The sequence below is a fragment of the Myodes glareolus genome, chromosome 2 (genome assembly GCF_982192425.1).
Source record: "Myodes glareolus chromosome 2, mMyoGla1.1, whole genome shotgun sequence".
Lineage (NCBI taxonomy): Eukaryota > Metazoa > Chordata > Mammalia > Rodentia > Cricetidae > Myodes > Myodes glareolus.
The window spans coordinates 35,991,659-36,004,218 of NC_142027.1; the positions used below are offsets into that span (position 1 = coordinate 35,991,659).

At 37.2% G+C, this 12,560-nt stretch overlaps 1 protein-coding gene and 1 pseudogene across 2 annotated transcripts in view; both read left to right on the forward strand.

Moving 5' to 3' along the window:
- Nucleotides 1–12,560, forward strand: part of Csnk2a2ip (casein kinase 2 subunit alpha' interacting protein) — a 104,485-nt gene that overhangs the window by 48,256 nt on the left and 43,669 nt on the right. Inside the window, exon 1 of one of the 2 annotated variants that reach the window (XM_085677996.1) lies at nucleotides 8,643–8,751. The exons of the other annotated variant lie outside the window; for it this stretch is intronic. The gene's annotated coding sequence lies outside the window, so the exon portion shown is untranslated. Of the gene's footprint in view, nucleotides 1–8,642; nucleotides 8,752–12,560 lie in introns of those variants that run through there. 2 annotated transcript variants of the gene reach the window in all.
- LOC125392688 (small ribosomal subunit protein uS13 pseudogene) lies at nucleotides 3,007–3,343 on the forward strand (annotated as a pseudogene).

Sequence of the window (12,560 nt, forward strand, 5' to 3'; positions counted from 1 at the left end):
TCTAGTCTTTAATTATGTTTGAAGTCTCACTGCATGGTGTGTGTGTGTGTGTGTACGCACATGGGCATAAAACCAGGTAAAGAATTTGAAAATGTATTGTAGAAAAGACAGAAGATGCCAAAACACAGAAACAAGAATTATTGTCCAAGAAGTGAGTGAATCGCCTTAGTTGTAGCTAAGGTAGCAAAGTAGACTGCAATTGAAGAGTTGTAGTGACACGAAAAGATGAGATGTTTAAAGACTGGGGATCCAAGCCAGAGACTCGCAAGTTCACCTTGAGAGCAGCAGGAAGTAGATGTAATGACTTATAACAAAGTAACGTGATCACCTATGCATTTTAAAAAGATTCGTGTGAATCTAGATAATGAGGGAGGAGGAAGGCAGCTGCAAACATTTGCAGTGGGAATAGTGACAAGGCTGTCAGGGCGCTCTGTTCATAAGCTGATGCTGGTTGATGATACGTGATGATAGACAGACTCGAAAGACCCTTAGGATGGAGAAGCAAAAGAATCTGTAGCAAATCGGATGAGAGGAGGAATGTCTGGTGCTTAATCTTAATTGCCAGCATGCATGAATTAAGAGCCACCAGAGGGGTTAGTAAAAGTCACCTGTGTGTGAGAGCGTTCACAGAGACAATTGGGTCATGTAGACTGTGACCCAACCCATCATTTCATCCACCAATGAATCCAACGTTTGTCTAGACTAGTCAGTGGCCACTGGAGGAAACTGTTGAAGGTGAGACCTGGTTGAAAGGAGTAGGTCACTGGGAGGAGGGCATTGAAGTGACATCTTACCTTGTATACTTTCCATTTCTCCCTGATTCCCCTCCATCTGAGGTGCAGAACTTCCTTGTCCACATGCTTGCACCTCCATTAAGTTCTGTGCAGGCACACTGGGCTAAGCGATCAGGTGCTGAATCTTGTGAAAATCAGGGCCCCAATCCTTTTCCCTTTAAGTTGTCCCTTCAGACAACTTCTGGTGACAGTTATGCAAAAGTACCTGTTATGGACTGACAGAGACAGAATGGTTAGGTGCAAAATCACGATGTCTCAATGGGATTACATGAGAAGATGAGAATATCATTTGTAAAACTAGCATGTGCAATAGAAAAACAGGTGAGGATTGAACCAATAGGGCACGATACATACTGCTTCAAACTAAAGTTTGTGATGTGAAGGCAATTGGGTATTTGGTTCAGAATTTTGGAGACACTTCTGGACAGATGCTGCAGAATCCCTGACAACCGCCAGACTGGGGCACTCCAGTTGCCTTATTTCCCCTTGAGACCAGGTCCAGACTACACAGTCAGGAGAAGCCTGACCAAACTGCTGATGGCACCAGAGCATACAGAAGACCTGGATAGAGACTTTATTCTTAAATCTCATACAAAGAGAGAAAATCCTGACCCTGCTATGAATTAACCCTATCCAGAACATCTCTGCTAAAAGGAGAAAGGTGACTTGAATGGGAAACAAGGAAAAACTCAACCAACAAACTAATCCCAGATGTGCAAATCCCAACTCAGAAATAAAAACAATGCAAAAAACCAAAACAACATATCACTTTAATAAAATGCACATTCCACGGTAGTGACCCCTTGTGAAAATGATGTGTAAGAACTTAAAAGGAACAAAAAGAAATTATTGTGATTATGGTCAGCAATTCAAAGAAGACAAAGACAAAGAAATGTGTGAAATGAATAGTCTGTCCAAATCATGAGGACGCAGGTTGAATTTTTTATGAAAATGCAAGCTGAAATGATGCTGTGGATAAAAATTCCAATAAAACCTAGGGCTGGAGAGATGGCTCAGTGGTTAAGAGCACTGGATGTTCTTTCATAGGTCCTGAATTCCATTCCCAGCAACCACATGGTGGTTCACAACCATCTGCAATGAGATCTGGTGCCCTCTACTGGCACACAGTGTATGTGCAAACACAATACTGGACACATAATAAATAAGTAAAAATATTTAAAAAAATTCAATAAACCAATAAAAAACCCTGAGCAGAAAGTCCCAGCAACAGAATAACTCATGTGAAAAATAGACTCAGTGATGGAAGACAATGAAGGGGAACAGGATTGTCAAGCAAATATCAATGAGAAGTTTTTTAAAAAATATATGACTGGAAAACGAGAAAGTTTTGGGAATAGCCTCTGAATTATGGGCATAGAAGAAGAATGTTGTAAAATAAGAGCAGCAGGCTGCTTCCTGTCACCCAGCTACCCAGCTAGTTTACACACGAAATAATTACACAGAAACTGTATTCATTTAAACACTGTCTGGCCCATTAGTTCTAACCTCTTATTGGTTAACTCTCACATATTAATCTAACCCATTTCTAATAATCTGTATCACCACTTGACTGTGGCTTACCGTGTCGGAAAGGAGAGCCATGGCATCTGCCTGACCCTCCTTTCTTTCTCCCAAAATTCTTTTCTGTCTACTCCACCTATCTAAACTGCTGTCCTATCAAAAAGATAAGGCAGTTTCTTTATTTGACCAATGAAAGCAACACATAGAAAGAAGACCCCCCTACACCAGAAGAAAACTGTGATGAAAGCACAGAAAATACCTTTAGTAAAATCAAAGATTAAAGTTTCCCCCACCAAGAGAAAAGAGGTGCTTATGACGGTACAAGAAGCCTATAGAGCACCAATAGACAGGATCAGAAAAGAAATTTTCTATAGCATATTATATTTCAACTTTTAAAAATGTACTGGGACCATATTGGGCCAATGAACTGAACAATACCTTATAATAAAATTTTATGGATTAAAGTTTGATTATTTGATGTGTTTGCAATACACAATAATCAAATCAGTAGCCAATAAATGTATTTTTTTAAATGTAGTGAGTCAGGTGTGATGGCACTTGGCTGTAATTTTAGTTCTTAGAAGAGGGAACAAGCTCAAGGTTCAAACCCAACTTTCATTACATAGAAAGGTTGAAGCCAATTATATAAGATCCTTTCTTAAAAAACTAAAAACCAGCTTTTCCACGGGAGGCCTACACGCCGCCGATTGTGCCGCCATGTCTCTCGTGATCCCTGAGAAGTTCCAGCACATCCTGCGAGTACTCAACACCAACATCGATGGGCGACGGAAAATAGCCTTTGCCATCACTGCCATTAAGGTTCTGGCCAACGGCCTGGACAACAAGCTGCGCGAGGACCTAGAGCAACTGAAGAAGATTCGGGCACATAGGGGACTGCGCCACTGCTGGGGCCTTCGTGTCCGAGGCCAGCACACCAAGACCGCAGGCCGCCGGGGCGGCACTGTGGGTGTATCCAAGAAGAAACGAGTCCCTGGCCTTTGCTGTTAATAAATAGTTTATATGCCTGTGAAAAACAAACAAACAAACAAAAACAAAAACAAACAAACAAACAAAAAAACTAAAAACCAACAAAAAAGCAAACAAAAACGAAACACAATAACAACAGCAAAACAATAATCAACATGCCACAATGCTGATTGCACACAGTGACTCTCTGAAGGAGTTTAATGAGAATGTTTAATTTCGTTGTCATAACATATGTGGTTGAAACAAAATGGCAGAAAGAGAAAATGAATCTTTTAACAAAATGAAACCAGTGACCAACAAAGACAGAGTAGCCAGGGTCTTCATCAGTATTAAAACTCTGTCTTTCAATCTCTGTGTCATTTCCTGCCTCAAAGTAGTAATGCTGTCAATGTGGTCATATTATTCCTATCTCTTTAAATTCTATGCTTCAAATTCTGTATTTCACAAAACATTTTATTCTACTTCATTAGTTTGTGAGAGACCTCCAGAAAGACATAAAGCTTGAAAAAAATTACCTTAATTTGATACACTGTTGACATAAAAGGAAAGAGAAATTGTATATTTATAACATATTAAAATTATTCAGTAGATACAAAATTATTGCACATACTAAACTAAAAAAATATTTATTAATAAGATCTTTAGATATTTACTTTCTGCTTCCATTTTGCAAAATTAAATCATGGTTTGAGGTATTTCAGTTCTAAATAGTGTTTCATTACTAAAAGTGAAAAGTAAGAAGTGGTTTGATAATACATAAATTGTCCATTCTCCTTTCAGATGCCATGTATTATTTTATTTATTCATAAAGCAATCCCTGACTGGGAGCTGAGCCAGTAAATTGATCTCATTTTCATTACTTATAACAGCTATTTGGACAAGAACCATTGTTATAACTTAGCAAAATTGGGTAACTGTTTCCTGACAACCTACAGGAAAAAATATGATTTCCTATAATAAAGCACTGAACTACATCCAACTCAGAGAAATATGCTGAATTTATAAACAGAAAATTAAATGCTCTAATGTTCAGAAGAACGTGGACATTATGGCTTCTGGAATTGTTCTTCATCTTGAGCTGCTATTACTTATGCAAAATGTCAAAGGAAGATGAATGGCTCATTGTTAAATCTATTGAATAAAAAGCTCTGATTTCTAACAGTGATTTTAATCAGGAATCATTATATGATTTAGAGCAAAATACTTAAAAATCCCATGCTCTTGTTTTGTCATTGGTAAAATAAGAATAATGCATGTTCTCTCTGTCCTTCAGCTGCCCAGGTTTTATAAAATAATAGCAATAACCTAACTCTAGTAGTATAAATGCAAACCTTGTAATATAAAATTGTTTAAATCTAGGCATCAGTTAGTTAAATTAATCCTAAGAAAAATTTGGTGCATATAGACTTGCATAGTAGTAAATGGTATCTATTTATCTATACACTAAAATATATTCTTCATTTTACCAGTGTAATTCTTGCTACTGCAGTAGGTTTACTTTATGGGCAGATGAAGAATGTACCTTCAACATGAAAACAGGCTGTCCATTTCAGATCAGCATCCAAGATATTGTGTCTATTAGTAAAAGTGAAAATACAATAGGGCCATGAAGTCTTGAGAACATAGAATTCTTCACCAGGAACTGTATAGGAAGCATATTTCTTTGGCTTTTTTTTTCTTCCTTTACAATGAATGGTACATGGACCTTTGTCTCGCTCAGTTATTGTGAAATCTGTCGTCAACATGGGATCTACTGCATTATTTATGGGTTTTGTTGCTGTGTGTCCTAGTTTGCTTTCAACTACTATGATAAAGACCATGACCAAAAGAAACTTTGGAGAAAAGGATTTATTTGGCTTACATGCCCTCCTCACATTTCATTATTGAGTAAAGTGAAGGCAAGAACTCAAAGAACATTAGGATCCTGGAGAAGGGTACTAAAGTCGAGGCCAAGGAGTCATATTGATTGGTGTCTTGGTCTGATGGCTTGCTTGGCTAGATTTCTTTTTCAATACAGGATCACCTGCCCAGAGGTGGTAACACCCGTAGTGAGCTAGGCCCTCCACATCACTAATTAATCAAGAAAATTGCCACAGAAATGCCTGCATGCCAGTCTGATATGGGCAGTTCCTTAATTAATACTCCCTCTTTGAGATGACTCTAGTTTGCATCAAGTTGACAAAATTAACTAGCACATTGCTGTTTAGTTTTGAGACATGGTCTTGCTATGAAGTTTAGTCTAGTCTGGAAGGCTCTGTATAGCGCAGGCTTGACGTGAATCCATAATAATCTGATTATAGTTCTGGGAATACTGGTGTATGCCACCGTGTGGGGCTTCATTTATTATAGTGTTCAAAAGATGTTGTCTTGGGCATATCTATTCACAGACACACCAGTATATTTGAGAAATTTGAGAGTTGTAAGAAAAAGAAGTCACACAAACATTGTGCAATAATAATAAAATGCTAAACTTTTGGGATATCGGTGTTGATGTATTTCTGGATGAAGTCATGTTTGAGGAATGCATTCTCCAAAGGGCATAGGCACTGAAGCAAAATTTGGACATTTTTTTGGATGCTTGTTATTATGAGTTCTGTTAATGTTTTGTTACTTCACTCTTAGGAAAAATAATTGCCTTCTACCTTATTATTTATGGTTTGAATAAGATAATTTTTGACTTTTAATGTTTAAAAGAAATTTCATAGTGGCACATGCCCTTAATCAAGATTCTCCATTGAGAAAAAAGGATTACCATAAATTATAGGTCAGGTTAGATTATATAGTGAGTTTCAGACTAGCCTGAGCTACATAGTGAGACACTGACTTAAACAGTCCCCCCTCTGAAAAAATTCACATCTTTAAACTGAAAGTACGTATGTTGCCAATTTGAGGAATATTGCCAATGCTGCCAGTATTCAGGAATGAGAATCCAGGATAGGTTGGGAAAAGTAGAGTGGACAGGCATCAGATACCTTATTTTGTATCCAGAGTTCAGACACAGATATATAGTAGTAAGAGCCGTCAACCATTCATTTATTTATTTGATAAATGTTTTCTAAGTGCATATCATATGCAGCTATGATGAATAGACATGAGTATTCCTGTTGTAAATAATAGAACACACTCATCATCCAGGTCTGAAGTGAGGATCCCTACTTCTTGCTCCATAAATTACAGATACAGAGGGCTCAGGTGTGAGTGTAACCATCATAGTCCTAGAAAGTGAAAGGGAATGTTCTCATGGTGTAGCTTTCCCTAATACCTTGCTGTTTTTTTCTTTTTTCTTTTCTGAAAGGAAAATAAAATGAGGCTATCTCAGCCTTTACTTTAGGTGGAATGCTTCCTCAGGTTGTAAAATAGTGGATACAGACTATAGAGACTGCGTAAAGAAGTGATTTAATGGCGAAACAATCCCACACCAGTTAGGTTTTAAAGGGGTATTTATTTTGGGGGGTAAAACTTACATAACACAAACCGTCAGGAAAGGAGCCTAGTCGCTGGAGCAGCAGCCAGAACCAAGCGAGTGAGCCGAGGCTTGCCGCTCTTTTTTAAAGAGAAATATATTCGGCCCCAGTGGGCTGGTATTTCAGTGGCTATTGGCTGAAGGAGCAGAAGGCGCTACTGCAGCAGTGATTCATAGAACAGAGAATTGAAATAAAACATAAAATATTTTAACATAGCAGAAACATCTTTAAAAGAGTGTGCAATTGAATAGCATTTGGGAGAAAAAAGTATTTGTCAATAAAATAAGTTGAAGATTATAAACTAGTAATAAGATGATAAATGCTAGAGAAATTTTCCATGAGACTTCCATTTAAGCTGATGTAATTAAGACTTAAAAATTATTAGAATCTAAAAGTCAAGATACTTCATTTAGCATTGAACAAATAATTTCTGAAGACTGAATATGTAGTATTAACAAGACTGGTGGCCTCATTAGTAAACAGGGGTTGGGGGTAGTGGCGTTTTGAATCATCCAGTATGTAAGCCAGTCAATACATACATGCTAAGTTTGTGAGGATGAAGAGTTAAAATGTTGTGACAGGACTAATTAAAAAAAAGTCTGTAGTAGCAGACAAACGATGCTTCCCTACCCAGATGTGTCTGCGAGCTAACCTCCTGAGTCCATGCATGTAGAAGGGAGTCTGCAGGATTGCATATGTGGGGTATTTGAGATGAAAATATTCTCGAAGTGGACCTAATCTAAGTCTGTGACACCTTAAAGCTGGAAAACACGTTCTAGGATGGAACGGTATGGGAAAGCATAGTTTTAGAATGCTTATAATGATGGAACACGGCCAGCTTTGAAAATAGAGGACATGGATAATTGCATAAAATAACTCGATACTGAAAGAATCAAATTCAACATGAAGTTCCCAATCTCCACTGAAAATCCCATTGTAACATGAGGGCCGGCTTGTTGGGGTATCTATCCCGCCCAGCACCCCAACAAGTCGGCAAACCCCAAAGAAAACCAATCACACAGAGATCTCTATAAGTTATAAAGCTGATTGGCCCATTAGGTCAGGCTTCTTGTTAACTCTTATAACTTATGTTACCCCATTATTTTTATCTACGTTAGCCACATGGGCTCAGTACCTTTCTCAGTGTGACAGCTTACATGTTGTCTCTTTGGTGGTCTGGACAGGAGTGGCAGAGGAACTTCCCTGCTTTTCAGAATTCTCCTGTTCTCATTGCTCCACCCCTACTTCCTGTCTGGCTTTCCCGCCTATACTGCCTGCCTGGCCAATCAGCATTTTATTAAAATATGATTGACAAAATACAGACAATTCTCCCGCACCATCCCATTTTTAGCTACCTTTAAAGTCTTTAAAATATATAGACTTTAGGTCTGGTTAATGCTGCTGTGTGATTTTCTTTATTATTTTCAAGGTTTTATTTAATAATAATATGTGTAAAAACAATAATAGTAAATGAAAAATAAACTGAAAAAAAATGTTTAAAAAAATGCTAAATGGGGAAGGAAGATGTGAAGCCAAGCAGTGTGCATGGACTCTAAAGTTGGAAGAGAAACTGTTTAGGGACTTGTTTACTTGTTGTGACGAAATAACTCACAAAATAAGTTAAAGATGGGAGGTAGGGATTGGGCAGACTCACAGTCTGTATGGGAGGGAGTCATGTGGTAGGAGCTTGAGGCCATTGAGTATATTATGTCTGTGATTAGGAAGCAGAGAGCCATGAATGCCTGTTCTTAGCTCATTAGTGATGTTTTACTCATTCCCTTGGAATAGGTCCACCCGCAGTTGTGGTAGACCTCCCCACATCAATTAACTCAAGATAACTCCTCATAGGTGTGCCCAAGTGCTTGTCTTCTCAATGCTCAGATCTCATCGAGTCGTCAATGTTAACCATCACAAGAGTAGGGGACCGATAGCATTTTTATTCTTCTTCATTGAAACCTGCATTGAACTTCTAATCTTCAAAGGAGGTATGAATTTATGTTGTTTTAAAATATGAAATAAATGACTGTTAGCAAAAGGGAAAAGTTGCCCAGTTGTTCATGAAAGGTTGTAGTATGACTCATGACTCCGAAGAAGAAAAATACGCTGTGGTGATTAAGGAATCACCATGAGTTTTCATTGAGTTTTAGGATGAGTCAATGCAACTGCATTGGGGGCCTTGAAATGTAGGCAACAGTTTTATTTTCATGATAAAAACAATAAATTGTTAACAATAGCTAGAGAATATTCATATTTTATTAAAAGAGAAGTGTAAGATAAAATATTTAATTTTTCTATTTGCATTTTGATAAAGATCAATGATTAGGTTTTTTTAAAAAGATGAATAGCAATATAATTTCTTTAATAGTGACTTTTCCCTTTGCCATCACAAAATACCTGACAAGAGCACAACTTAAGAAAGGAAGGGTTTATTTACCCTCACGCTCATCATAGTGCTACAGGCTTGGTGACTGGAGCTTTGAGAGGCCTGGTCACATTACAAGAGAGGGTAGAGACAGGTGACTGCTGGTGTCCTGCTGACACCATGGGACACCATGGTGTATGGGACCCCAAATCATGTGGTAATGCCATTTACATTCAGGACAAGTTTTTCCCTTACTTAAGTTTTTTTTTTTTTTAAATACCTTTATACAGGCTAGGTGGTGGTGGCACACCCAGCACTTAAGAGGTAGAGGCAAATGAATGTCTGTGAGTTTGAGGCAGCCTGGCCTAAAGAGCTAATTCTAGGCTACACAGAGAAACCTTGTTTTGAAATATCAAAACCAAAACCAAAGTCACAACAACAATGAAAACAAAACAAAACAAAACACTTTATAGATATATCCAAAGCTGTGTTTCTATGGTGATTCTAACTTCAGTCATGTTGACAATGAAACTAACAACATTGATAGTCATACTTAATGAGCTAATTCTGATTGTTTCATAAGAATTTAAACCTTATATATAATTTTTCAAATAATCTTGACTCTGGAAAAGTAAAATTTCTGCATATATAATTATATGAGCATAAACAATAACAATGAAACTGAAATATATTAATAATATTCATATAGTTATTGGCAGTGCTGGTAAAGGAAATCTTAATAAAAATTTTCATTTTATTAAAATCATTTCCTAGGAGTGAACCATAAGAAGAACAAAGACACTTTTGTAGAGAATTTTATTTGGCGCAAATAGTGCTGTGACTATATTGGAAATATGAATCACAATTAAAATGTCAGAAGTCAGAGTCTTTATTTTTCTTTCATTTTGGGGTACTTGAGGATTGATTCTTGGGCAATCACACTACTACTGGCTATCTCATTAGCCCCAGTTTTACTTCATATTTTGAGACAGACATGGTAAGCTTTCCTAGGCTCTCTTTGAACTCGTTCTATAGCTCAGTCAAACCTTGAAGACTTGTTTATCTTGCCTCAGACTCCAAAGTAGCTGGGATTAAAAGTAAACTGTGTTTGTTAGGACAAAGATATGTTCATTAGCATCTTCAAATGAAGTATAATAAGGTTCTCCATTTTTTGACAAGAGAGGATGTTTAAATCTTTGTCCTGTCTTGACATGGTTAAGTCATAGGCTTTAAATGACTCAATAATCTAAATGGACTTATCTTAAGAGAAGCACCCCCCCCCAAAAAAAAAAAAACAAATGGGAAGACAAGGGAAATGGAAGAAGAAAACAAGAAAGTCTAAGGAAACTAGGAGTTTAAAAAGTGTAAGTTAACTTTAAAAGGTATGTACAAACAGATGAAAGAGTCGGAGGGACCCACTGTTAGGAGTACTACAAAACACTAACCTAAATAACCATAATATATGTATGTGCAGAGGATCTGATGCAGACCCATGCAGGATCCCTGATTACTGCCTCAGTCTCTGTAGCCCCTTTGAGCCCTGCTTAGTTGGTTATGTGGCTTTGTTCTTTGCCTGCTCTTGGGATCCTTTCCCTCCTACTGGTTTGCCTTGCCCAGCCCTGATATGACAGTTTGTGTCCAATATTCTTGTAACTTCTTATATTGTGCTCAGTTCATATTCCTGTGAGACCTGCTCTTTTTGAAGGGAAACGGAGGAGGAGTGGATCTGGGGGGAGAGTCAGGGATGGGGATGGAACTAGAAAGAGTGGAAAGAAGAGAAACTGAGGTTGAGATGTGTGAGAGGGGAAGAAGTTTGAAAGAAAAGTCTGTACTATTAGAATACCTTCTGTGAAATAGTGTTTTCTGGATATGGTAGGAAACTCTAACTCATGAAATAGCAACAGATCAACTGCCCAAATAAGATTTGCCTAACAAACACATCATTCAACATGCCACATGGATGGAGACAATCTCACAAGAGTCATTCTTAGATGAAGAGCTACATTGGCTGTTGAAGACAGGAAGTGGTCAGACCTGATCATGTACATTTAACAAGCAACACTGAATGGACTCAGTAGATTGTAGGTGTATGTATATGTAACAGAAATAATTATAGAAGAGGCCATAAATGAGGGAGTGGGGTGGGGGCACAGGATAAGTCAGAATAGTAGAATAGGGAAAGGGAGAGTTATAAATGAAATTCTATGAATTTCATCTATGTAATTCTGAATAAAGTCTGGACCTTTTAAATGAGTTAGATGTTTGGTTACTTTGGGGAGTAGAGAAAATGGGGTGAGAAAACCATTTCTCTCTTTTTGGGTAAGATGGGCAGCTTGCCATGTTTCATTTGTCATCTTTTGGACAGCTCAATATATTGTACATGGTAACTTTCCATATAGGTGCAGTATGGGTTAAATGGAAATTGTAGCAGGATACCTCAGATCCACAGCCCACTTATTGATTGCTTAGAAGACATTTGCTTGAAAATTTGTTTTAACATTGGCTTTCAAATAAGATCTAAACCATGTTATTTGATTTCACATTTACTAGAACAGTAAACATCCACACGTACTGACAGTACTGTGTACCAGTAAGACTGTGGAGCAAAGGGAATCCTCATGAAGCACCAGTGATTATATAAGTTGATGTAAGATTTGAGAACAATTTGGTAATGCTTAGTTGAGTTGAAAAGGTTCCAGCATTCTAAATGCAGTATTTACTAGAGGAAAACTCTTGCATATGTGCACAAGAAAATATACGTAAGATAATTCAATGCAACCTCATTGTTTACAATGAGAAATCAGTAACAACTTAAATATCTATTATTAGAAATGGGTGGTTTTATATACAGCAATTGCAGTGGATAGAGAAAATTAAGACCCTGAGAAAACTGATACAATGTATCATGAATATATTGTGTAAAGAGATACAGAGATATATTAAATATCCATATATAATAAAAGATGTAAAAGTATAAAGACATCAGCAAGAGGAATATATCACAACGTTAGTGTGATCATGGTCTCAAGGGGAATAGCATGTGTGGGATAGGTAGGTTTCACAGAAAAGTTTCAACAAAACTTTCCTGGTTTAGGCCTTTTTAAAACTTTCCAAAGAAAATATGATAGGTTTATTAACCTGTGAGGTGAGTGAATGGTTTTTGTTAGATTAATTTTATGTCCTTTCAAATGTGTTTAGCCAATTTAGAAATGAAGTTACCTTTTATCATGTAGAATAATGTCTGAAGGATTATGTAGTTTAATCTGTGGTTCTGCATACCTTATTTCAAGGTTTGAACTGTATTTTCACATGTCAGTCCATGTTTCCACTTTGATATCATTTGTGTATGTCATAATCCATTGGTAATCTTTTTCCAAAATTATTTCTCAAAGATTTTCAAATATCCATTGAACCTTAGCATAGTTCTATTGA